Source organism: Oncorhynchus gorbuscha, linkage group LG18 (genome assembly GCF_021184085.1).
Source record: "Oncorhynchus gorbuscha isolate QuinsamMale2020 ecotype Even-year linkage group LG18, OgorEven_v1.0, whole genome shotgun sequence".
Taxonomy (NCBI): Eukaryota; Metazoa; Chordata; class Actinopteri; order Salmoniformes; family Salmonidae; genus Oncorhynchus; species Oncorhynchus gorbuscha.
Window position 1 is genome coordinate 62,501,345 of NC_060190.1, and position 25,613 is coordinate 62,526,957.

The 25,613-nt window shown below is 40.9% G+C and overlaps 1 protein-coding gene across 8 annotated transcripts in view; it reads right to left on the bottom strand.

The window, feature by feature from the left end:
• Nucleotides 1–25,613, bottom strand: part of LOC124003597 (forkhead box protein P1-B-like) — a 247,620-nt gene that overhangs the window by 191,247 nt on the left and 30,760 nt on the right. For 6 of the 8 annotated variants that reach the window (XM_046311984.1, XM_046311978.1, XM_046311986.1 and 3 more), the window contains exons 2-3: nucleotides 17,089–17,187; nucleotides 14,706–14,806 (exon numbers count right to left, since the gene is read on the bottom strand). The gene's annotated coding sequence lies outside the window, so the exon portion shown is untranslated. The remainder of the gene's footprint in view (nucleotides 1–14,705; nucleotides 14,807–17,088; nucleotides 17,188–25,613) is intronic. The other 2 variants (XM_046311980.1, XM_046311979.1) reach the window with 1 other exon arrangement.

Genomic DNA, 25,613 nt, shown 5'->3' on the forward strand with positions numbered 1-25,613 from the left:
CTCTCTTTTTTCTCTTTCACTTCATCTTTCTCTCTGTCTCTCTTTTCTCTTTCACTCCATCTCTCTCTCTCTTTTCTTAATTAGTCCGTCTCTCTCTCTCTTTTCTCTTTCACTCCACCTCTCTCTCTCATGAACTATGTGTGCTAATGCTAACCCATCTCTCCTAAATGAGTAAAGAGAAGACTGACAGTAAAACATACAGATTCCACTGTGGCATATGGCAGATTGGCAGGTCATAGAATACGGAGTTGAGGTCTATACAAGCCCTATGTGGTAGAACCCTGTATGGTGTGGAGTCAGTGGAGATCTCCCAAAGCCAGCTCCATCTCCGATCTGATGGGATCATTCTAAAACGTGTCCACCAGGTGATGCACTAAATCAACCACAGGCAGCATCTGTCCATCAGCCCGAGGTGGACGATGACCACTGCTCATCCACTCCCCCGGGGGCACGCCTACCAGTAACCATGACAACACAGAAGGGGTAAAGAAAGGTGCATAGTCGGGTTGGTTGTTTAGCATCAAAACGGATGAGATCACAACATTTCTACAGCCGGTAATTGTCAAGCAAATAACTGTCGGCTCATGGTAATTGACCATTAATTAACATAAGCACATTTAGCATCTCCTCGCTTCCACACAAAGCCTACAAGCCATTTTAAAAAGTATTTAAAAATCCATATAATATAGCCTACACCTTCACAATAAATCCATTATTTATTTTAGACAGGCCTAAAGAAGCATGATATGAAGAAAATGTAGTCTAATTCAGAAGAAAAGAATAGCATACTCTGACTTGTTGTTTTGTTAGGTCCTGATGTGGCTATGCCAAATGGTTGTGGGCTACACTAGTTAATTTAGTAGACAATATTTGCTTATTATTCCGGCATTATTTTATATTATTATATAGTTTGAATAATATTGTGCTTAGGTTTTTTGCGCAGGCTGTACACTCCAAGAGTCTCTCGTTCACAATTTGTGGCCGTAATGCACCCTAAAAAAAATCTATGTATTTTGCCTGGAGTGTTGCACTGTGCCCTTCTCTCTGAGTATGCTGAGCAACCCAAAGTGATTCACACTCACATGGCTCTCCGTCATGTGATCGGGTCTTTCTCACAGGCTACAAGTGAAGACAGACACATCGGGGATGCAATTGCGCGCGTTCTGATCCAATTACGAGCTGCATATTGAAGATATTGGAAGAACTGAACACATTTACTTTTCGTCAGCCAACAAGATGAGTAGGTCTAATGAACAGCAAAAGCACTAGCCTATGTCAATCTACAGTCATGGCCAAAAGTTTTGAGAATGACACAAATATTTTTTGCCCCACTATATATGTTTTGATATGGTTTGTATCACAACTAAAGTGGCCGAATAACTATACTATACCTATTGCAGATTCAGTCTTCCCAGCCTGGTTCAGGTCCACAATTTTGTTTCTGGTGTCCTTTGACAGCTCATTGGGCTTGGCCATAGTGGAGTTTGGAGTGTGACTGTTTGAGGTTGTGGACAGGTGTCTTTTATACTGATAACAATTTCAAACAGGTGCCATTAATACAGGTAACGCGTGGAGGACAGAAGAGCCTATTAAAGAAGAAGTTGCAGGTCTGTGAGAGCCAGAAATCTTGCTTGTTTGTAGGTGACCAAATACTTTTTAGCAAGTTTGGTAGGCTACCAATGGCCATCAGTAGCATCAGAGCTTGGAGAAGCCTAAACAGTATAAACTGTCATGTGGAATATAACTGCCTTCATGACTCGTGACCACCGGTGTGGCGGTAATACGGCCACCGCAACAGCCCTACGTGTGCGCAACTATGGGGCAAAACAGATAGGGTTGGCTCAGATTGTTGACAGCATGGAAGCTATATTTTGTCTCTAATGTTTATTGAAAAATATATATACATTTGCATAATGAGCACGTGTTGTCTCTCAAATACATCATTACAATTGTTGGTTAGCTAGCTAGCAAATTGAAGCCATATTAGCATTAACATGAAATCAGTCAAAACACCTAAAAACAAGACATGGTATCAAGAACAAGATGAAACGAGCCACTTACGATTCCCCACATGGCAGTTTCTTGTCATTCTCTGTAGCAATCTGGCCATCCAGAATCATAACAACACGCACATGGTTTTCGTGACGTTTCAGCCAACCCATCTATACAGCAGCATCATGGATAGATCACTCTCCTGTCCTGCAGCTTAGATCCAATCAGATTCAATCAGATTATGTGATGGGGAATACCCACATAAATACTGCAAACTGTTAAAGGAATTGAAGGAACACCTCACACATTACAGAATCATATGTAAGCAATGTTATGAAATCAATTCAAGGCATAGCCCTGGCAGACTAAATATGGCTATTGTTTATTTCAGTAGTATGAACATGATCAGATTATGTAATTGTTCTAGAGGTGTCACAGAGAGTTTGATAAGATGCAGTCTGGTCAACAGAGAGAATGTGGTGAGCACACAAATGCTTGAAGAGAAAACACTTGTAAGTGCGTCTGTTGTTAGTGTACACAGACACATGGATTGCAGCACACAAAGAGACACCACAACTCAAACCACAGGAAATACTGTTTTGATGTTACCTCTATCAGCAGGCTAGGTGATGAAAAAATACTTTAGTAAAAAAGTCCCTTCGCAGGGTTTCATTTTGTTGTGAAATGAAGTCAGAGATACAAAGTTCTGAGAGCGGTTCAGGCAGGGGAATGACACTCGAAAAATAAACAACAGAAATAACAAAAGTATATTTTTTTAAATGTCAGTTGACACTCACCTCAATGCATTTGTAAAGACCACTTTCGGTAGATAGCTGTCTGGGTAATTGGAGAAAGGCAGTAAAGCCACTCAACAACAAAGCATTTTTTAATCTCATCTTTCTAGTTTGCACTGATAACATACTTAAGCATTCATGTATGGTTAGCCTATCTCTATGTTTTCACAACCCCCCCTAAGTATTGATATCCTCAGTTGGCCAATTTTAATATAACAAACAGATACACAATCAAGCCAAATCACACAGGTCAACAAATGACCACCATGAGGTGGGGAGATCCATACTTTCCTTTACATCACAGCTTTAAAAGACAGTATGCCTCTAGTTTTTTCAGAGATGACAAACGTGTATGAATAATAGTGTGATTAAGGGAGTATTGACAACAGGAGAGAAGTAATGTCTCAACTGGAGGGTCTGTGGTTACTCCAGAGGACTAAACACAGGGATTATGACTGTACTGCATAATGCTGTCCTCCTTCCTGCAGGGCTCACAGTCAGACCCACTGTTCCAGACAGACAGACAGACAGACAGACAGACAGACAGACAGACAGACAGACAGACAGACAGACAGACAGACAGACAGACAGACAGACAGACAGACAGACAGACAGACAGACAGACAGACAGACAGACAGACAGACAGACAGACAGACAGACAGACAGACAGACAGACAGACAGACAGACAGACAGACAGACAGACAGACAGACAGACAGACAGACAGACAGACAGACAGACAGACAGACAGACAGACAGACAGACCACCAGAAACCATAGACAATCTAGGCAGTGCAAAGGGAGTGCACAGTGGTGATGATGATGAATAACACCTCTGCAAAATGATAATATTTGACAGTCTAATATTACTGACAATAAATAAATGGGCCTAAAAATGAAGAGAGAGAAAGAGAGAAACAGAGAGAGAGAGAGAGAGAGAGAGAGAGAGAGAGAGAGAGAGAGAGAGAGAGAGAGAGAGAGAGAGAGAGAGAGAGAGAAGAGAGAGAGAGAGAGAGAGAGAGAGAGAGAGAGAGAGAGAGAGAGAGAGAGAGAGAGAGAGAGAGAGAGAGAGAGAGAGAGAGAGAGAGAGAGAGAGAGAGAGAGAGAGAGAGAGAGAGAGAGCAAAGCAAAGCAAAGAAAGAGGAGAGGATATCTGCCGCCAGCCTCAAAGTGAAAGCATAAATAAAGTGTGGGACATCTTTTACCTTCTTCAATTATCTGGCTTTTGACATGCAAGCTGAGCACAGTATAATTAACATCTCTGGAGATAATGGGGTCGCTACTCACTGATCAATCTCACACATATATTATCTGCCTTTTACCAATCTATGCTCCCACAGTTTTCCTAAGGAGGGGAAAACTCCACTACGGCGATTGCCTTTTAATAATGCTCTGAAAATATGCTTTATGACAGTTCCAATTGGGCCCATCTTCCAAAACATAAATAAGGGCTGAGATCCAACAGACATCCAATGTAAATACAAGAGCTGAGGCATCACTATCCAGTTTGTTTTTTTGCATGCAAGATCCAATAGCATCATTGTAATCAATTACTTAATATGCATATCACTAAACTGAAATTGTATTTAACATTATTGCCTATAGCCCATTACATCACTGGCCTGGTAATCTTGGCACTGAGGTAAGGATATTAGAGAGGTCATCTTCTCAGCCCTATCCCTCTGGGATCACTTGTAAAAGCTGCTAGCCACACCCTCTGGCCAAGATAACACCTGGTTCTCCACTAAAGTCAAAACCACACCCCTTCATAATGTTGGACATGTTCCGACCAAGCTCATTTCTTAACATAGCATGAGAATGGACATAGTACTGGGAGGGGGTGAAACCATCCAAATTCAAGAATACCATTTTGGTCAATACTTTGAACAACTATTTAAGACTTACAGAGAAGAGTGAATTATTGTTTGACATTTAAAAAATGCAGAGCTTGTAGGGCACATGAATAGACATTGGGCAGAGGTGGATCACAACGAGGATAGCTCCACCTCTTCGCTTGCAAAGCCATAGCCACCACAAGAGCCATACAGAGTAGAGGCTGCCCCAGTCTAAATAGTGTTGCTCTCTCAGGTTATTTACCAGAAAGATTCTTTGAACACATCTGGAGCGCATCAAAAGCCCTGAGACGTGAATGTATTTGTTGTTTGGATTATTCCCCTCTGCCTGTCAATGGCAGGATCACAGCCATTTTTACAGCTCTGGAGATGGAGATCTCCCCTGTAGGAACTCACTGACACACTGCACCCAGAGAGAGGAGAGAGGAGGGGGACTGAGTTCACTGGAGCACCCTGCATATTGTCTGCTCATCCAGGGGGGCTAAATGAAGCTCTACAGATTCTTATTTTAAGGGTCAGCTGTTGCTGCAAATACAATACAGCTGATCATCGTTGGACACAGACAATAATAAAACCTGGACATCAAGTAGGCATTGATTTCCTTGTGTCTTTGTAGCATTACAGCCTGGAGTATTCTGATGAAGCATCCAAATGAAGCAGAAGTAAGCATAAGAAAACAAAGGTAGTCTTTGTTTATTAGATATATGATGTATTAAGAACACCAGTATATAGGCACCTTGTTCCATCTACATTAGTGTAAGCCCACATTCTGATTTGCATGAACACCAGAGTTCCAAGTATTCATTTGATGAGAAATAATGAGATGTGAGCTACTGCTTAACTCCCACACTGTAAGTGTTAAGCACAGCAGTCTTCCTCCTAAGTTCTACATTATCTCTTGAAGCATGAGGCGGTCAGTATAATATCGCACTACTTAGACAAGTGATCCATGAGCAAAACAGAGATACAATATATCTTTGTATTTGTAAGCCTCATTAAAGCCATTGACCTTATATACTATCAGGAATGATGCTAATGTTCAAGAGCTCCCTCACTCATTCTAGTTCAATATCACTGTTTTAAAGATAAAAGCCTACCTCCCTTTCTCAATGACAACTGTTCCTTTTATTTACCAATATCAATGAGAAGCATTGAGAATGACTTCAAAACATCACTGACAATGAAATCGTACAATAAAAATGAGCAATACTGAAATTTCAAAGAGACTCAATTGACTGCAAAATGCTAAGGAGGTTTAGTGAGCTACTTAGGTGTATTAACACAATGCTGCCTGGAGACTGGATGGTTTATCACTTTGCACACTCTCAACAGATGTGCATTTTATTTAAGTGGCAGGTTCTCCTGAGTTTGCCCTGGTGACCTGCCGTAATAAAACCTGCCTTTGAAACATGGTGTGTGTGGACTAATACCAACATTAAACGTGGTGGGTGTGGACTAGTACCAACACAAAACGTGGTGGGTGTGGACTAAAACCAACATGAAAAATGGTGTGTGAGGACTAGTACCAACATGAAATGTGGTGTGTGAGGACTAGTACCAACATGAAATGTGGTGTGTGAGGACTAGTACCAACATGAAATGTGGTGTGTGAGGACTAGTACCAACATGAAATGTGGTGTGTGAGGACTAGTACCAACATGAAGTGTGGTGTGTGAGGACTAATACCAACATGAAACGTGGTGTGTGAGGACTAGTACCAACATGAAATGTGGTGTGTGAGGACTAATACCAACATGAAACGTGGTGTGTGTGGACTAGTACCAACATGAAATGTGGTGTGTGTGGACTAGTACCAACATGAAGTGTGGTGTGTGTGGACTAGTACCAACATGAAATGTGGTGTGTGTGGACTAGTACCAACATGAAACGTGGTGTGTGAGGACTAGTACCAACATGAAACATGGTGGGTGTGGACAACAGGACTAGGACAGGAGAAAGTCAATGTGTGTGAAAATTCTGTTGCTCGATTAGAGGATAGAGGAAATGTATTCAAGATTGGCAGATCCACCAGATATGTAATTGAATCAATTAAGTGTAACAGTAGACACAAGCACAAACACACACATTTTACTTTCAGTAAAGGGGCTACTGTATTGTAGGGTTAAGACACTGATAATTACACAGTAACTACGCCATACAGTACAAAGTAATTATCGAGATTTACACCTCTGACACCCCTCCCCTCCCATTTTACAAGCCAAGTGAAAACGAATTCCTGGCAGGGTGTACATACACTCTCAGACACACACACACACACACACACACACACACACACACACACACACACACACACACACACACACACACACACACACACACACACACACACACACACACACACACACACACACACACACACACACATTCTCTCTCTCTGTTTCTCGGCACACACTCTTTAAGTTTCCCACTCCCTTTCCCAGTGACCTGTGCTGACATTGGTCCTACCTCCCGAGGCCGGGCAGGAAGTCGTGCTGAGTGAGTGCTGCTGGGTCTGTCCCAGCTTTTAGCCTCCCAGCCTCCAGGCTCAGCCTCCCAGCCTCTTACACAATGCAGTCTGCCTGGAACAGGGGTCTCCCAGCACCCGCCTCACACTCGTTTGTGAGATGATCAAACCTGGGGAATTGTGGGAGGGGCAGGGAGGCACATCCTGCGTGAAACCGCATCCTGAACAAGCATCACCGTGTCTCACTGTAAATAAATACTCTCTCCTCACACGGCTTCCGTCAACTGTCATTGCCTCGGCTCCAATCACCTTCAAGTCCAAACAGGAAAGCGCAGAGAGGCGAGGGAGATGGCAGATATGAGCTTTAATTTGCTTCTCGCTGCAGTTTCGCCTCGGCGGCGGTGCTTCCTATTCTCCTGCTCCGCCAGCTGCCCGGGGTCTGTCCCGGACCCCTAACCCTTCCTGTCATCCTTCATTACCGCATCATCCATGGGGAGGTGGCGGCCATAAAGCCGGCAAGTCACCATTAGGTGCAACTCGGACCATTTGTGAAGCACACAGCACAGACACTTGAGACCAAACACACGGCTCCTGTAGTAGCCTAGAGAGCCTGTAGTGTACAGCAGCACAGGGCCAGCTGACTGCCTTACTACCTGCTAATCCCCTAAGCATTATCAGATCTACAGCTGAACAACAGAGTATGACAGAGGCAACAACGGAGACATGACAACAAGCTCATCGTTGACAAATTGCTTTCTGTTGAACTGCAGACAGGCTAAACGTGCGATTATCTTACAAACTGAAGGGGTGTTATAAGGCAGCTCATACTTCATGATGATGAACTCAACACATTACATAACAGTGGGGTACACAAGAAAATATAAAACATCTACTTGAAAAATATCATGTTTATCTACAGTGCCTTCAGAAAGTATTCACACCCGTTGAATTTTTCAACATTTTGTTGTGTTACAGCCTGAATTTCAAATGTAACACATTTAGATTTTTTGTCACTGGCCTACACACCATACCCCATAATGTCAAAGTGGAATTTTGTTTTTCGAAATGTTTACCAATGAATAAAACATTTAAAGAGGAAATGTCTTGAGTCAAAAAGTATTCAACCCCTTTGTTAGGGAAAGCCTAGATAAGTTCAGGAGTAAACATTTGCTTAAAAAGTCACATAATACGTTGCATGGACTCTGTGTACAATAACAGGGTTTAACATGATATTTGAATGACTACATCATCTCTGTACCCCACACATACAATTATCTGTAAGGTCCCTCAGTCGAGCAGTGAATTTCTACCACAAAGACCAGGGATGTTTTCCAATACCTCGCAAAAAAGGGTAGATTAATAAAAAATAAAAAAGCAAACATTAAATATCCCTTTGAGCATGGTGAAGTTATTAATTACACTTCGATGGCGTATCAATACACCCAGTAACTACAACGATGCAGGCCTCCTTCCAACTCAAATGCCGGAGAAGAAGGAAACCACTCAGGGATTTCACCATGAGGCCAATGGTGACTTTAAAACAGTTACAGAGTTATATGGCTGTGATAGGAGAAAACTGAGAATGGATCAACAACATTGTAGATACTCCACAATACTAAGCAACTGATAGAGTGAAAATAAGGAAGCCTGTGCAGAATACAAATATTATATATATATATATATATATATATTAGAGGTTGACCGATTAATCGGAATGGCCGATTAATTAGGGCCAATTAGGGCCATAATTGGAAATCGGTAGTTTTGGGCGCCGATGTTGCAGATTTCTACATTTTTTTATACCTTTATTTAACTAGGCAAGTCAGTTAAGAACACATTCTGATTTTCAATGACAGCCTAGGAACGGTGGGTTAACTGCCTTGTTCAGGGGCAGAACGACAGATTTTCACCTTATCAGCTCGGAGGATCCAATCTTGCAACCTTACAGTTAACTAGTCCAACGCTATAACCACCTGCCTCTCGTTGCACTCCACAAGGAGACTGCCTGTTACGCGAATGCAGTAGAAGCCAAGGTAGGTTGCTAGCTAGCATTAAACTTATCTTATAAAAAACAATGAATCAATCATAATCACTAGTTATAACTAAACATGGTTGATGATATTACCAGTTTATCTAGCTAGTCCTGCGTTGCATATAATCGATGCAACACTGGGGGATGATTTAACAAAAGCGCATTTGCAAAAAAGCACAATTGTTGGACGACTGTACTTAACCATAAACACCAATGCCTTTCTAAAAATCAATACACAGAAGTATATATTTTTTTAACCTGCATATTTAGCTAAAGGAAATCCAGGTTAGCAGGCAATATTACCCAGGTGAAATTGTGTCACTTCTCTTGTGTTCATTGCACGCAGAGTCCGTGTATATGTAACAGTTTGGGCAGCCTGGCTCATTGCGAACTAATTTGCCAGAATTGTATGTAATTATGACATAACATTGAAGGTTGTGCAATGTAACAAGAATATTTAGACTTAGGGATGCCACCCGTTAGATAAAATACCGAACGGTTCCGTATTTCACTGAAAGAATAAACGTTTTGTTTTCGAAATGATAGTTTCCGGATTCTACCATATTAATGACCAAAGGCTTGTATTTCTGTGTGTTATCATGTTATAACTAAGTCTATGATTTGATAGAGCAGTCTGACTGAGCGATGGTAGGCAGCAGCAGGCTCGTAAGCATTCATTCAAACAGCACTTTAATGCGTTTTGCCAGCAGCTCTTCGCAAGCACAGTGCTGTTTATGACTTCAAACCTATCAGCCTAATGGCTGGTGCAACCGATATGAAATGGCTAGCTAGTTAGCGGGGTGCGCGCCAATAGCGTTTCAAACATCACTCGCTCTGAGACTTGGAGTAGTTATTCCCCTTGCTCTGCAAGGGCCGTGGCCTTGTGGAGCGATGGATAACGCTGCTTCGAGTGTGGCAGTTGTCGATGTGTTCCTGTTTCGAGCCCAGGTAGGGGCGAGGAGAGGGACGGAAGCTTTACTGTTACACTGGCAATACTATAGTGCCTATAAGAACATCCAATAGTCAAAGGTACTGTATATGGAATACAAATAGTATAGAGAGAAATAGTCCTAAAAATACTATATTAACTACAACCTAAAACCTCTTACCTTGGAATATTGAACTTTCATATGTTCTCATGTTCTGAGCAAGGAACTCAAACGTTAGCTTTTTTACATTGCACATATTGCACTTTTACTTCTCCAACACTTTGTTTTTGCATTATTTAAACCAAATTGAACATGTTTCTTTATTTATTTGAGGCTAAATAGATTTTTATTGATGTATTATATTAAGGTAAAATAAGTGTTCATTCACTATTGTTGTAATTGTCATTATTACAAATAAATAAATAAAAATCGTCCGATTAATCGGTATTGGCTTTTTTTGGTCCTCCAATAATCGGTATCAGTATTGAAAAATCATAATCGGTCGACCTCTATATATATATATATATATATATATATATATATATATATATATATATATATATATATATATATATGCCAATCGTGTTTGCAACAAAGCAATAGAGTAATACTGCAAAAAATGTGGCAAAGCAATTCACTTTTTGCCCAGAATACAAAGTCTTATGTTTGGGGCAAATCCAATACAACACATTACTGAGTACCACTCTTCATATTTTCAAGCATAGTTGTGGCTGCGTCATGTTATGGGTATGCTTGTATTCATTAAGGACTGGGGAGTTTTCAGGTTAAAAAATAAACATAATGGAGCTAAGCACAGTCAAAACCCTAGAGGAAAACCTGGTTCAGTCTGCTTTCCACCACAGGAGATGAATTCACCTTTCAGCAGGACAATAACCTAAAACACGAGGCAAAATATACACTGGAGCTGCTTATCAACAAGACAGTGAGTGGGTGAGTTACAGTATTGACTTAAATAATTTTGAAAATAATAATGGCCAAATGTTGCACAATCCAGGTGTGGAAAGCTCTTATAGACTTACCCAGAAAAACGCACAGCTGTAATCTCTTCAAAAGTTGCTTCTACAAAGTATTGACCCAGGGATGTGAATACTTATATAATACAATATATTTATGTATTTCATTTTCAATACATTTGCTAAAATTTCTAAAAACATGTTTTCACTTTGTCATTATGGGGTATTGTGTGTAGACTGGTGAGAGAAAAACATATATTTAATCAAATTTGAATTCAGGGTGCATGTGTAATAAGTCAAGGGGTATGAATACTTTACTTGAAAAAGCTCCATTTGGTTCTATTGTATTATCAGACTCTGAAACAAACACATCAACACAATGGCTTTCCTAATCCAGCTCTTGCTTAAGGGGTGAGGGCTTCCAGGCCTTCCGTCCCTCAAGCACTCCCTACATTATTTTATTATACTTGAATGAGTCAAGCTGAAAATTGCATGTAGCTGCTGACTCCAGCCTATTGCTGTTCTGCCTAGTCTTATAGCATTGCCCACCAGGCTTGAAAAATCATTCAGTTACTGATCATACATGAGTGGCTATAAAGCTGCCCTGTGTGTGTATGTGTGTGTGTGCAAAATTATGGATAGCTGAAAGTGTCTTACAATGACCCATTTTCTGGTGACGCCTGACAGTTTTTGACAACTATTTTAAATCTTGATGGTTATGCACTATTTTGATTGCCAGAAAACAGTGGAATACAAAATATGCCATTCAGTTACTTCTATACAAAATCTGAAGTAGTTTTACCCAATTTGACTTTTCAACTGTGGTCTTATGTCATCACTCTTCAACATAGAGGGAAGACAGGACAGCAGCAGCGAGACAACAGGAGAGGTACATCATTATTTCCACACAAATCAGTGGTAAAGCCAGGCACGTGAAACAATCCACTCCATAGGTATAATGCTATGCAGGACCACAACACACTGAGTGAGTGAGTGATCTAAATGCAGTGTTTAGCTCCATCTGGATCCATGGCCGAGTATTTTGACATCTTATCAGGAATCGGTTGAGCAGTGATTAAGCTAGGTTACTGATCTGATGAGGCCCGCCTGCTCTCTACAGTGGCAGTAGCGTTTAGTGGGCGGTATGTTGAGCTGCTGTTAAATGTGTGTTAAGTTCTGCCATCCCAGTCAGGTGGCTACAGGCTTCACCACACAGCGTTCAGTCCACGCCTGTGGAGCAGACACATGACTATAATGGTAATGTCTCACTGAGCACGCCTCGGCCTGCCCAAGGGCGTTGTTTGGGAGAGTGTATGCATACAGTATGTCCGTATGTTTGTGTATGTGTGTGTGAGAGGGAGCCCTATATCCTGAGGATTCGTAGTTGTTGTTCATTTCCTGTTCAGTGACAAAATGAGTACATAAAGGCTAAACGGCACTCTTCCCTGGCCTTTAACCACATCACAGCAGTTTTCCACTAACCACAGATAATTACACAATTAAAACAATTTTCTGTGTCTATCTGTCAAACTGATCTAATTTGCCATTAGAATGACACTAGAGCAATGAGGACTCGCTCTCTCTTTCCCTGAGCGAAACCCGTCTACTCTCTATCACATGACTAGGGAGAAACATCTGCAACAGAGAAAAACACTAACTGAGCTGTGAGGAATAGGAGGTCTACTTGTTAAGCAGGATGTTAGTGAATAAAGCAGGACCCGGTGGCATTCAGTGTGACCCATAGTTTTCATAGGGCCACAAGGAAATGGAGAGGTTCAGATGACTGTTGGTTTAAATTAACCTTCAGTTGCTGAGAGAAAAGAACCTGAGTGACATTAGTATTTTCTAAGACAATACTCCTTTATGCATGTCGTACTTGACATAAATGATTCATTATGACAAAGAAAAGCAGAGCTAAACAAATAAGTCATAAATTAAAGGTCAATACTGACTGGCATTTTGGGATAAATCAAAATTCACACATGATTGTGATAATTTCACAAAACAGCAACTGTTGACTATGCATTTGAAAGCAAACCTACAGAGAAAGGAGACTTTTATCTCCCTCACCAACTTCAAACATCTGCTATCTGAGCAGCTAACCAATCGCTGCAGCTGTACATAGTATATTGGTAAATAGCCACCCATTTTCACCTACCTCATCCCCATACTGTTTTTATTTATTTACTTTTCTGCTCTTTTGCACACCAATATCTCTACTTGTACATAACCATCTGATCATTTATCACTCCAGTGTTAATCTGCAAAATTGTAATTATTCGCCTACCTCCTCATGCCTTTTGCACACAATGTATATAGACTCCCCTTTTTTCTACTGTGTTATTGACTTGTTAATTGTTTACTCCATGTGTAACTCTGTGTTGTCTGTTCACACTGCTATGCTTTATCTTGGCCAGGTCGCAGTTGCAAATGAGAACTTGTTCTCAACTAGCCTACCTGGTTAAATAAAGGTGAAATAAAATAAAACATTTTAAAAAATAAAAAGGAAAAAGGAAATAGAGGATAAATGTATTATATCCATTATTTCTCTAAATATGTGTTCCTTATATATTGTCCTTACATATGGGCAACATATGAAAGGAAAAGTGACTGTTGCAATCCAGTGACTGTGTGCGAGTGTGGAAACTGCAGTCTGTATCAGGGCCAGAAGAGTGACCTCCCTCTGGGCCAGCAGATTGAGCCCTGCCCCCCAGCCTGCAGCCGGAGAGGGTGTGAGGGACAGTGGGTGGGAGGAGGCTCAGAAGACCTTGACCTGGAAATCCTACCTCTCTCCCAGTCTACCCACTGAGGACAAGGAACTCAGATAGGAACTCCTTTCCAAGAAGTTAAAGGAAAATGTGTGTCTGCCCAGCCCGGTATGCCTGTGTCTAACCGGTCTCAACCACAATGGAAATCCTTTTATGTTTATGGGTGATCTTAATGAGGATACAAACCCATTAGGTTTCAGACCTGCCATAGAGGAGCTCTGTGGTATTAGCCATGAACAAGTGCACCATCAGCACAGAGAGAGAGAACAGTATTTTATGGCAACGGATCACTGACTCAAGCCATTGGCCACAGAGACCACAAATGAGGCGTTAAGTGTAGCGGCACAGCAGCGGGGAAGGGTAGATAGATGGAGAGATGTGCCCTTCTTCTCCTCCCATCCATGCATGTGTCCGCTCTCCCTATTTCCACTCCTCCCTAAACCAGTCTCTCTCTCCCTCTCTCCCCTCCCTCCCTCTCCCTTTATACTCCATTTCACATTTACATCAAAACATGTGGAAGAGGCCCACAATGCACTGCCACTAAATAACAACTGTCACCTAGAGTATAATTCATTAAACCAATGTTAATGTTGTCTTCCTCTAATGTCATTTGTATAATTGAAATTTAATTCTCCAACAATATTTGGGGAGAATTTTAAATGATGTTTGCTGTAATGAATTGTTGGGCCGAGACCAAGGCACAGGCACAGAGAAGTTTAAAAAACGCATCCTGACATAGAGATTGAGAAAGAGAGGCGGAGTGGTAAGGCGAGGAGAGGGGCCTGCTGGGACGGTTTCATCATCACCGCCACCCCCCCTGCTGATGGGATGGGGGAGAGAGGGGGGGCGATAGACTCTTCTTCACAGTCTGAGATTTAATTGCACACAGATTCCATTACCTCCGCACAAATGTCACGTTCACTTCTGATCAGGGGCAAGGCAGGCGCTGGCAGCCAGCCAGACAACAGTGCAGAAAGTATTCAGCCAATCAGAGCACCCACTGCAGACAGGGGAGAGGGACAGGGGGAGAATGCCAAAGATATTAAAAACAAAGGATTGTCATAAACAAAGCGTCCGACGTTGCTACGACCGGTGTACTATGCATCATTTATGGAGTGAAGTGATATCTTTTGTTTTGATTGCTACTTTTCATTGAATATGCCAATATGACATAAGGTGATCATTTAGAATGATAAGGTCAAAAAAATTAAAGGCTGCCATCTATATGGTGGTATTCTGTAGATGTTTGTGAAATACATGTTCTGCATTTTCACATTTAATGTTAGAAATCTAACCCTAAAACATCTTCAAAACACAATTGGTAAAACAACAAAAACACCATATGTTTAGCATAATGTCTAATTAAAGTCACTATTCAAGATTTACATTTACATTAAAACTCCATACATACAGTTGAAGTCGGAAGTTTACATACACTTAGGTTGGAGACATCAAAACTCGTTTTTCAACCACTCCACAGATTTCTTGTTAACAAACTATAGTTTTAGCAAGTCGTTTAGGACACCTACTGTGTGCATGACACAAGTAATTTTTCCAACAACTGTTTACAGACAGATTATTTCACTTATAATTTACAGTATCACAATTCCAATGGGTCAGAAAGTTACACACATACACTAACTCGACTGTGCCTTTAAACAGCTTGGAAAATTCCAGAAAATGATGTCATGGCTTTAGAAGCTTCTGATAGGCTACTTGACATCATTTGAGTCAATAGGAGGTGTACCTGTGGATGTATTTCAAGGCCTACCTTCAAACTCAGAGCCTCTTTGTTTGACATCATGGGAAAATCAAAAGAAATCAGCCAAGACCACAGAAAAAAATTGTAGACTTTCACAAGTCTGGTTCATCCTTGGGAGAAATTTCCAAACGCCTGAAGGTACCAAGTTCATCTGTACAAACAATAGTACGCAAGTATAAACACCATGGGACCACGCAGCCGTCATACTGCTCAAGAAGGAGACGCGTTCTGTCTCCTAGAGATGAACATACTTTGATGCAAAAAGGGCAATTCAATCCCAGAACAACAGCAAAGGACCTGTGAAGATGCTGGAGGAAACAGGTACAAAATAATCTATATCCACAGTAAAACGAGTCCTATATCAACATAACCTGAAAGGTCGCTCAGCAAGGAAGAAGTCACTGCTCCAAAACTTAACTCATACTTAGGCAGCCTTTCCCACCTGTAGTTTGTGGGATCTTGTTTTGGTACTGTGCTGTTTAGCAATACTAAACTTTACGTTTCGTTATTTTGTTGTATTTTCGGTGTTCATAAAGAAAGATGTACGCCCTACCACGCTGCGCCTTGCGCCTCCGATCCTTCCTTCAACAAGCATGACAAAATGAGTCTTCCAAATGGTCAATGACCCCAAGCATACTTCCAAAGTTGTGGCAAAATGACTGAAGGACAACAAATTCAAGGTATTGGAGTGGCCATCACAAAGCCCTGACCTCAATCCAACAGAAAATTTGTGGGCAGAACTGAAAACGCGTGTGCGAGGCCTACAAACCTGACTCAGCTACACCAGCTCTGTCAGGAGGAATGGGACAAAATTCACCCAACTTATTTTGGAAAGCTTGTGGAAAGCTACCTAAAACATTTGAGCCAAGTTAAAACATTTAAAGGCAATGCTACCAAATACTAATTGAGTGTATGTAAACTTCTGACCCACTGGGAATGTGATGACAGAAATAAAAGCTGAAATAAATCATTCTCTCTACTATTATTCTGACATTTCACATTCTTAAAATAAAGTGGTCCTAACTGACCTAAAACACTGACTTTGTACTCGGATTAAATGTCAGGAATTGTGAAAAACTGAGTTTAAATGTATTTGGCTAAGGTGTACGTAAATTTCCCACTTCAACTGTAAGTAGTAATATTTTCCGCAATGCATCATAGTATTCAATTAAAACTTGCTAATTTGAATAAAATAGGAACATCATATTTTCAACAAAGTTCTTGATACATTTAGCCAACACATTATTTGTAAGACATTCCGATTAGTTGTTTCATTATTCAAAGTCATAATGCAATTTGGTAAAATAAAATAGTTTTCAATTATTAGCCTGAACAATTAACAGTTCATGAAAATACTTTTGAGTATGTGTTGGTATCTAGTTTAACCTAATTATAATAAGATGCTAATTAGCCTAACAAGTTAATTCTCACTATGCTGCAGTCTTCTAGTTCACAGAGGCAGAGAACATTTGGAATAAAACTGACATCTGAAGTAGATAAGAGTAAGGAAGTGCATATACCGTGTTCACTTGTGTAGGAAAGACTGGCGTTCCATTCTTCCAATGAAAATTCAGCTCAGGGTCTTCAGAGGCGGGACCATCAGGAGTTCACAGATGACACTGTATTTAGGTATGAGAAGGACAGAAGAGAGGGTTGTCACTAGTTACCAAAGTCATAGATTTGTCTAAACCCTGCCTATTTCTACAATGTATCTTCTTAAAATTAGATTTTAAATCATAACCTTAACCTTTCTACATTAATTATCCTAACCTGCTGCATTAGTTCTCCTAAACCTGCTACGAAAAGTACATTCTGACAAAAGCTGTATCCCTTCAAAACAAAACTCAGTTCACTTAACCCACATCACCAGGAGTGGCATTATCAGAGGGAAAATTAAACGTGATCAGCTACAACCACACATATTTTACAAGCGTTATGACGCACTGATTCCAGTTGTCATCTCCTGGCCTAAATACATATAGTCATCTCACTGTTTTCATCTTTACAAAGACAGATTAGTATGACTGATATTTAACACTATCTCACAATTGCATAATGCGGTGATGATGCTGCTGATGTAAATGTCAGCGTTAACAAAATAACAATGTGTACAACCACAGAAATCTGACTCCCCCGGAACGCTGTCTGTTCTCAGTGACATATTGACCTATAAACCTGCACCATTGTGTGTGAGCTCTGTCTGAAAGTCATCTGGATTTTGCAAGGCCATTTTCTGAACACCATTCTGAAAATGCAGTCAGTTCCAAAATTACAATTATGAACTTGGTCATCGACAGACCTAAAATCAATACCAGATAATATTGGCCTCTTTACATGCTGTACTTGTTGAAGTATTAATTCATAAGACAACAACATGTCTGTCTGTCACTGTGTGTGTGTGCAACTAGCTCTCACAGTTTCACGTCAGAATTCAACGTTCATTCATGTTTCTCAAACTTGAATTTCTTAAATGTTTAAGGTTAAGTTAAGGCATTGACTCCAAAATCTTAAAGTTAGGCATTAACTCAGAATGGTTAAGGTTTGGGCTTAAAACAAAAATCTCAAACACAACTTTCTATCTCTGTATTCGACCTTGCAACTTATCCACCATCCCCATCCACAACACCCTAGGCAAAACCTAGTGGCCGGTTTCTATGTAATCTTCAGACATCATCAGAAATGGATGAACGTTGAATTCTGACTTGTATCACGGGTGACCTGGATGTGCATTCGAGCGTGTGTCGGTCTATCTACATCTTTAGACCTATCTGTTTATGGCATGAGTGTATAATGCATATTTTTTTCCCCATCGGCAGAACAGAAGAAGGAGATCCAGAACCATTAATTGAGCTTGTCTATGAGAGACAGTGCCAAAAGACCAAATATATAACTCTGACTCTCTCTCTGTACAGCACTAGTGTGTAAAGGCCCCAAACCATACACAACAAACCCCAGACCCGCCTCATCATTCATGAGTGTGGAATTTGGCTAACCCCATTAACGCGGCGTTGTTTCCACAGCCAGATCACATTCCTCTGCCCGCCATCAGCCTCTGAACGGCCCCTGATAAGACCCTTCTGATTACCCGTCTGCATGCCTGTCATTATAGGGCGGCAGGTAGATTAGTGGTTAATAGTGTTGAGCCAGTAACCAAAAGGATGCTAGTTTGAAATCCTGAGCAGACTCAGTGAAAAATCTGTCGATGTGCCCTTGAGCGAGGCACTTAACCCTAAATTGCTCTGAATAAGAGTGTCTGCTGAATTGTAAATGACTCAAAAAAATATGTTTATCCCAATAGACCGGCTTCACCCATCTGAATCTATGGCTGCAGCATGGTGGCTCCACCTTGCTCAAAAAGGAAAGACTTGGGAAAAGAGTACCACCATGCAGAATTTACAATGGTAAGAGTTGATGAGATCATTCGAAAGAGATTGCATGGTCTCGTATAAGGGATCTGAAGAAAGATTAAAAGTACTTCAATTTTGAAATGAGGTACCCTACTTTTATTTCACTTCGAAAATGAGCACTTAAAAAGTAATGGTTTAGTTTAAAGACGTGCTACTGCTTTCCATCCATAAAATGAAACAAACAACCAAGCCCTGTAAGATACAGTACGATATCTTCACAGTCATTTTCACAGCGGCAACATCAAATAGACAGATACAACAGCTAAGTTATTCTTCAATTGTGGACTTCCACACAGCAGCTGCTCAACACACAACCTTCAGCTTTAGAAACATGTGGTTTTAATCTCTCCTTTTGACCCAAATTACAGTCCTTGTCAGTTTCAAAAGGAACTCGTAACCAGACACTTTAAAATATACTGAACAAAAATATAAATGCAACATGCAACAATATCAAAGATTTTACTGAGTTTACAGGTCATATGAGGAAATCAGTGAACTGAAATAAATTCATTCGGCCATAATCTATGGAATTCACATGACTGGAAATACAAATATGCATCTGTTGGTACCTGAGGAACAAGGGGCCTCACAATGGGCCTCAGGATCTCATCATGGTATTTTTATGCATTCAAATTGCTATCAACAAAATGCAATTCAGTTTGTTGTCTGTAGCCTTTCCCTGTCCATACCATAACCCCACCACCACCATGGGGCACTCTGTTCACAACGTTGACATTAGCAAACTGCTCACTCACACAACGCCATACACATGGTTTGTGGTTGTGCGGCTGGTTGGATGTACTGCCAAATTGTACTAAAACGACGTTGGGAGGTGGTTTATGGTAGAGAAATTAACATTCAATTCTCTGGCAATAGCTCTGGTGGACATTCCTGCAGTCAGCATGCAAATTGTACACTCACTCTTGAGACATGTGGCATTTAGAGTGGCCTTTTGTTGTCCCCAGCACAAGGTGCACCTGTGTAATGATCATGCTGTTTAATCAGCTTCTTGATATGCCACACCTGTCAGATGGATGGATTATCTTGGCCAAAGGAGAAATGCTCACTAACAGGGATGTAAACAAATTTGTGCACAAAATTTGAGATATATCAGCTTTTGTGCATATTTTATTTCAGCTCGTGAAACATGAGACCAACACTTTATATGTTGCGTTCATATTTTTGTTCAATGTAGTTTGTTACTTATTTGTGTGTCATGTTTCCAACCGAACTGACAACAAACTTTTGCAAAGGTCTTTGTTCTACCCAGGTTCATGAAACATCAGACTGGATGGGGACAAGGACAACCTACTCCACCTACTCTACCTCATCAATATCTAATACACAGAGGACACCACAGTCACCGGGATGTCAAATCACACACAAATAAGAAACCCATTGGCAAAATACCAAAACATTATAGATGGGACCGAATAGCATGTCTTCAATAGCGTTTGGTTGCCTCAGAATGCTGTCTACGTCCAACACAGTCAACAGAGCCTGCAACTCTGAGAGTCATTAGGTAGCTAGCAGGGCTTCATCTGACTGTAGAGACAGAACATTGTGGCTGAATCGGATCAATGGCTTGACCCATTAAGTCACAGCACTCCCAGTACCTCATCTAATAAGAGCCGGGCTTGGGGAGCACCCCTGGCTGACCCATGCTGCTGGGGACAATTATAAGAGAGTGGTCTATCAGCACCGACACCCACTTGCCCAGGCAGCGCAAAGGCAAGAAGGGAGATCCACATGATTTAAACTCCTCCCTAAGACGTGCTGACAAGGTTAGAGGGTCAACGCCGACATTACCAGGTCAGTGTGTGGCCCACTTGGGAACAATTACTCCCAGACACAACTAAGTGGACACTTGATTGAACACGACGGAGGCAGGGCACACTTCCCACAGATAACAATCCCCAGAGCATTTTAGGATAAAAAGCCCTTGTGATACAGCCTTTATGGGCAAAATTCATCTTCCATTTCCCTTTTAAAAGAATGTGAGCATGTGATAGAAAGCCATTCTCTGGAGGCGATGAGCCTCTGAGCAGTAACATTTCTACCAATGCTAATAGCAGATTATGACACACTGACAAACGCAGAGTTTTGGACTTTTACATTTGGGTCAAGCCAAAAGCCAAAAGGTCTCAAGGCTTCAACCCAAATTAGAGATGTTCAATTTGAAACCAATGCAATCTAAATATCTACGTTTAGATGTTTATTTTATTTAGCAGACGCTGTTATCCAGAGCGACTTACAGCTAGTGCGTTCATCTTAAGATAGCTAGGCGGGACAACCATATATCTCAGTCATAGTAAGTACATTTTTCCTCAATTAATTAGCTATCAGTAACGTCAGTGCAAGTAGGGAAAAAAGTCAAGTGTGAGTGTTAGTTCACGAAAGCCAAGGTTGTTGGGCTATTTTAAAGAATTTGGGTTATGTTGTTGAGGCATTAACAGACATGTTCATTAAATGTGTGTAGATCTGCCGTTGTTGCATTGTCTTTTTTTCCCTTTTTTAACTGACCTTTGACCAACTGACAGTTTGACCCTCCTCCCACCACAATGAGTAAAACTTTTCCCCTCCCGGTACAGCTGGTGTCTTATCCACTAACACTCCCCAGATCTAGGGAGATTAATGTCACAACTCAACAACAAATAGTTTATGCATTTCATCATATTGAGTGGGTTTAACATCTCTTTTTTTTTTTTACAAACAGATGTGTAGGCCAACATCTTGCAGATAAAGAACTGCTCGTGGTAACATACATCTCTGTGTAAAGCGGTCTCTCTAGACTTTTCATGCACAAGCATGGCTTATCGATCTATAAACACATGTTCCCAATTTGCATAAGCTGTGTGTTGGTTGAGGTATTGTTTTTTGTACATTGTTTATTTATTTCTCTCTCTCGCTGAAAATCAGTTCCACATTGTCCTCCCTCTGCAGCGGGCTAAAGCAGCTGTTGGCTGTTAGTGGCTGCAGACGACACAATTCACCACTTCTCCAGGAGGAGAAATCGAGACAGAGTGCACCACAGCTGCAGCTGATGAGAGCCGGTATAAAAGTTTGGCAGACAGAGAGAGGAGATGGAGGATGAGAGAGACAGAAAGTGGGAGAGAGAGTATGGATGAGAGAGAAAGAGCGAGAGAGAACGTGAGAGAGAGAGCAGGAGAAAGCCCAGGCATTGTCTTCCACACTCATGTTCCAGAAATAGAATGGCTTTTTTCATAAGATGGTAGAAAAATCACTTTATCTGACTGAGACCTCAGTGGACTATCCCATTACAGGCCCATCTTCATCACAGGCACTTCCCCTCTCCACGACAGAGGAGCAGGAGGCCGGGTGAGCAAGAAGTGGAGGATCCAGGAAGCCATGCTTTCTGAGCAAGAAGTGGAGGATCCAGGAAGCCATGTTTTAGCATAGAGGAAACCATCTGAGGCGGAGGATGTCTACCTTCTATCTCTCTCTCCAGCTCCGCTCATTAACTGGGCTCCTTTCCAATTCGTTTAGGACCCCTGAGATACAACCTTCCCCCAGAATTTACCGAAATGACACAACATTAGCAGATTTGCATATGCAAAACTGTGGAAGCAACAGGATCTCCTGCTCAATTGACCTATTGGTTGTTGTGGCAGCAGAGTTATTCCCGGGGACGATTTTGTAACCAAGTGGGCGTCATGTGAATACCATCTGGGTACCACTTACTTAAAGCTGGCAGAAGTCCCGTGGCAACCAGCCTGGCAATGAGAAGGAAGGGAATAAATTGCATCATTTACTTAACATCCATTTGCCGTTGTGCCCGTTAAAAACCCATGACTAAATAATTTGGTTATTTCGACTGCCAGTTACCGCTGTCGGCCAAATTACACTGTACATAGGACAAACAGTGCAACTGTCAAAGGGCTGATGAAGGAGGTATCATTGATACATGAAATCACATTTACAGAAAGTGTATTAAAAAACCTCAATCCATTTACTCCAATGAAATGTCCAAGTGTTATGTACAACACACCACCCATAAACAGACAATAAACACATTGTAATTATAATGGCAACTCTTTAATTATGTGGACCATTTGGGGGTGGTCAAAATCACTAATTGTGATGTGAATGGATGGGGGCGGGCACATAAGAAGATCAAGCCTCAAGCCCAGAGAGAACCATATTCCCTATTCTCCTAGTGTGTTAAAAAGCAGACAATTCAATTGGCATGGTTCCAAAGAAGAAGAGTTCCAAACAACCTAAATCAGGAGGGACAAATGTCATGCAAATCATTTATATGAGGTAAACTAAACTGTAAGAAAGCCTAACACATCTAAGTTTTGACATAATGAAGGATTCAGAGTGAAAATAATAACTGGACCCATTATTACCTAGCTAACAGGTCAAGGACACAAACATTTCCCCCTTTGTTAGAAAGTCAATATAAAGTCTTTCACAATGCTTAGTGTAATTGACTACTGAGACGGTATTCAATAAATAAGTTGGTACATCTAACATGTCCAAGCAAGAATGAATGATTTGAAATATTTTGATATGCAACCTAATCCAGTAATTGTCAAGAATTTTGGGTTGACAATTAGGCTATTTTTGTTATATTTTACTTTCAAAATAGGACTCCAGATTTTTGTTGTTGTTGAATAGAGATACATTTGCGTTCATCTTCATGTGCACTAATTTCATACATAGGCCTAATTCAATTGGTGCTAATTCACCACTTGAGGAAGTTGAAACTCAAAACACATTAGCTTGATCGCTAACTCTAACACCTACTGCTAGCCATGTATTCATCTAACAGTAAATTGAATGTCCTAACATAACTTAGCAATTAGGTCTAGTGCACTCGCGATGGCCGATGCACATTTTGCACGCTCCATATTTCAAAGCCATATCAGATATCTTGACTGCAAAACAGTGTACTCTGAGATCAATTATAATATCCACAGAAAGCTGAGACCCTCCTCTTTTTAATATGGACAACTAGTTGCTTCCACGTTTTCCCCCGCAATTGCATTTTTAAATGTATAAGATCACAAGGGGAGCACAAGGGGGGGGTGAGAGGCTCGCTCATTACAGAAGCCTGCCAATGTGAAACACACACTTTTATTACAGCAATCATGACAATGCACTTTACAGTTGAACAAATTAATGGTTTTATCTGCCCAAAAAATAGGACTTTTTGATTGAGGTGACCAGGTAGAATGTGTAGCTTGCACAAGTGCGACCAAATAAATGTTTTACTCACACAGCCAAGTCAAAGGGTCGCAAAATGCAACTAAATGGTTGCAGTCTGAAGCCCTGCAGGTGATCTAGACTAATAATGTCAACTCCAGAGGACCAATGGAAGCTTTAACAAGATCCATCTCCAAAAGTTTTACAATGAAATATAGAGAACATACTTGCATCCAAATCTTTGCTCACTAACACTGCTAATTAGCCTGCGGAATATTACACTTGATTACTTAACAGATACCTTGCCTCACAGGCCACTAATATAATTGTAAACACATCCATAACAGGAGAAGAATAAAAATACTTTGTGCAATCCATTTTCTGTAAAATATCTACTGTACTGGAAGTCTATCAAAATGTGAAGTGCATATAACAATGGAGCATACGTACACCCAGTGATGCATCATGTCTTCAGTGGGTGAATCATCCAGCAACAACTACAGTCATGTCAGCCTGGTGACGACCTGTCTCTTTTGTTGAAGTGATGTTGAATGGTCGGTTAGCACTCTTGAGGTTTACCGCAATAACATCACAACACGTGACTTCAGTTCCAACAGAATGATCTCACATGGTGGAAAAGGAGAGTCAGCTCCAATGCGATTGGTATGATGGGAGGGTGTGGACCTATTTGGCAGACAGATATAAGCCCTGCCAATCAGAGGTGGATACTAATTAACTGATAATGCCCTCAAAGCCGGTGTTTGGAGGATATAATGGCACATGTGTTAGGCCCGTGATAATATATACTGCAAACACCAGCTTTGAGGGCATTATCACTTTTAAACAATGGGTTACCAACATATTCAAATAATGATTGACATATTTTTATGAATTTATTCTGTATCTATGGACACAACCCACTCAATCGTTAAAATGTTCTATTGTCATACTGGTTGGCAACGTTCTTATCCCTTGCTTGCTAGCTAGCCAACTATGGCTAACTTACAGTCACGTCAAACAGTGCAGCCAGAACAACAACAAAGTAGCTGCATTTGCATTTTTTAAGCAATATTCTAGTGACATTTATTTGGATACATCCATAACAACGAGCTAATGAGGTGGAATTTCAACTGGTATAGAAAATGTGCTCTCTCGTCAGGAGCCAGCCAACAACACAGCAAACACAATTACTTCAAACTGAATCTGGAAAGACTGCAAACTAGCTGCACTTTGTTTTCATTTGACCAATTTTCTATTGATATTTCTTTGTATAGTATATCCACAAAAATTATGCTGAATCATGAGTTCGACTGGCTGAGAAAAGCTGCATGCCTGTCTGTCCCATCCCGACTCCCGACACGTTCATTACTGTGCGACAGCTGGATCGAATTTATACAAATCTCCGCTGTTGAAAACTAAATGTTAGTCTAAAAGCAATGTGAGATAATGACTGGATGCTTTTTCTAGTG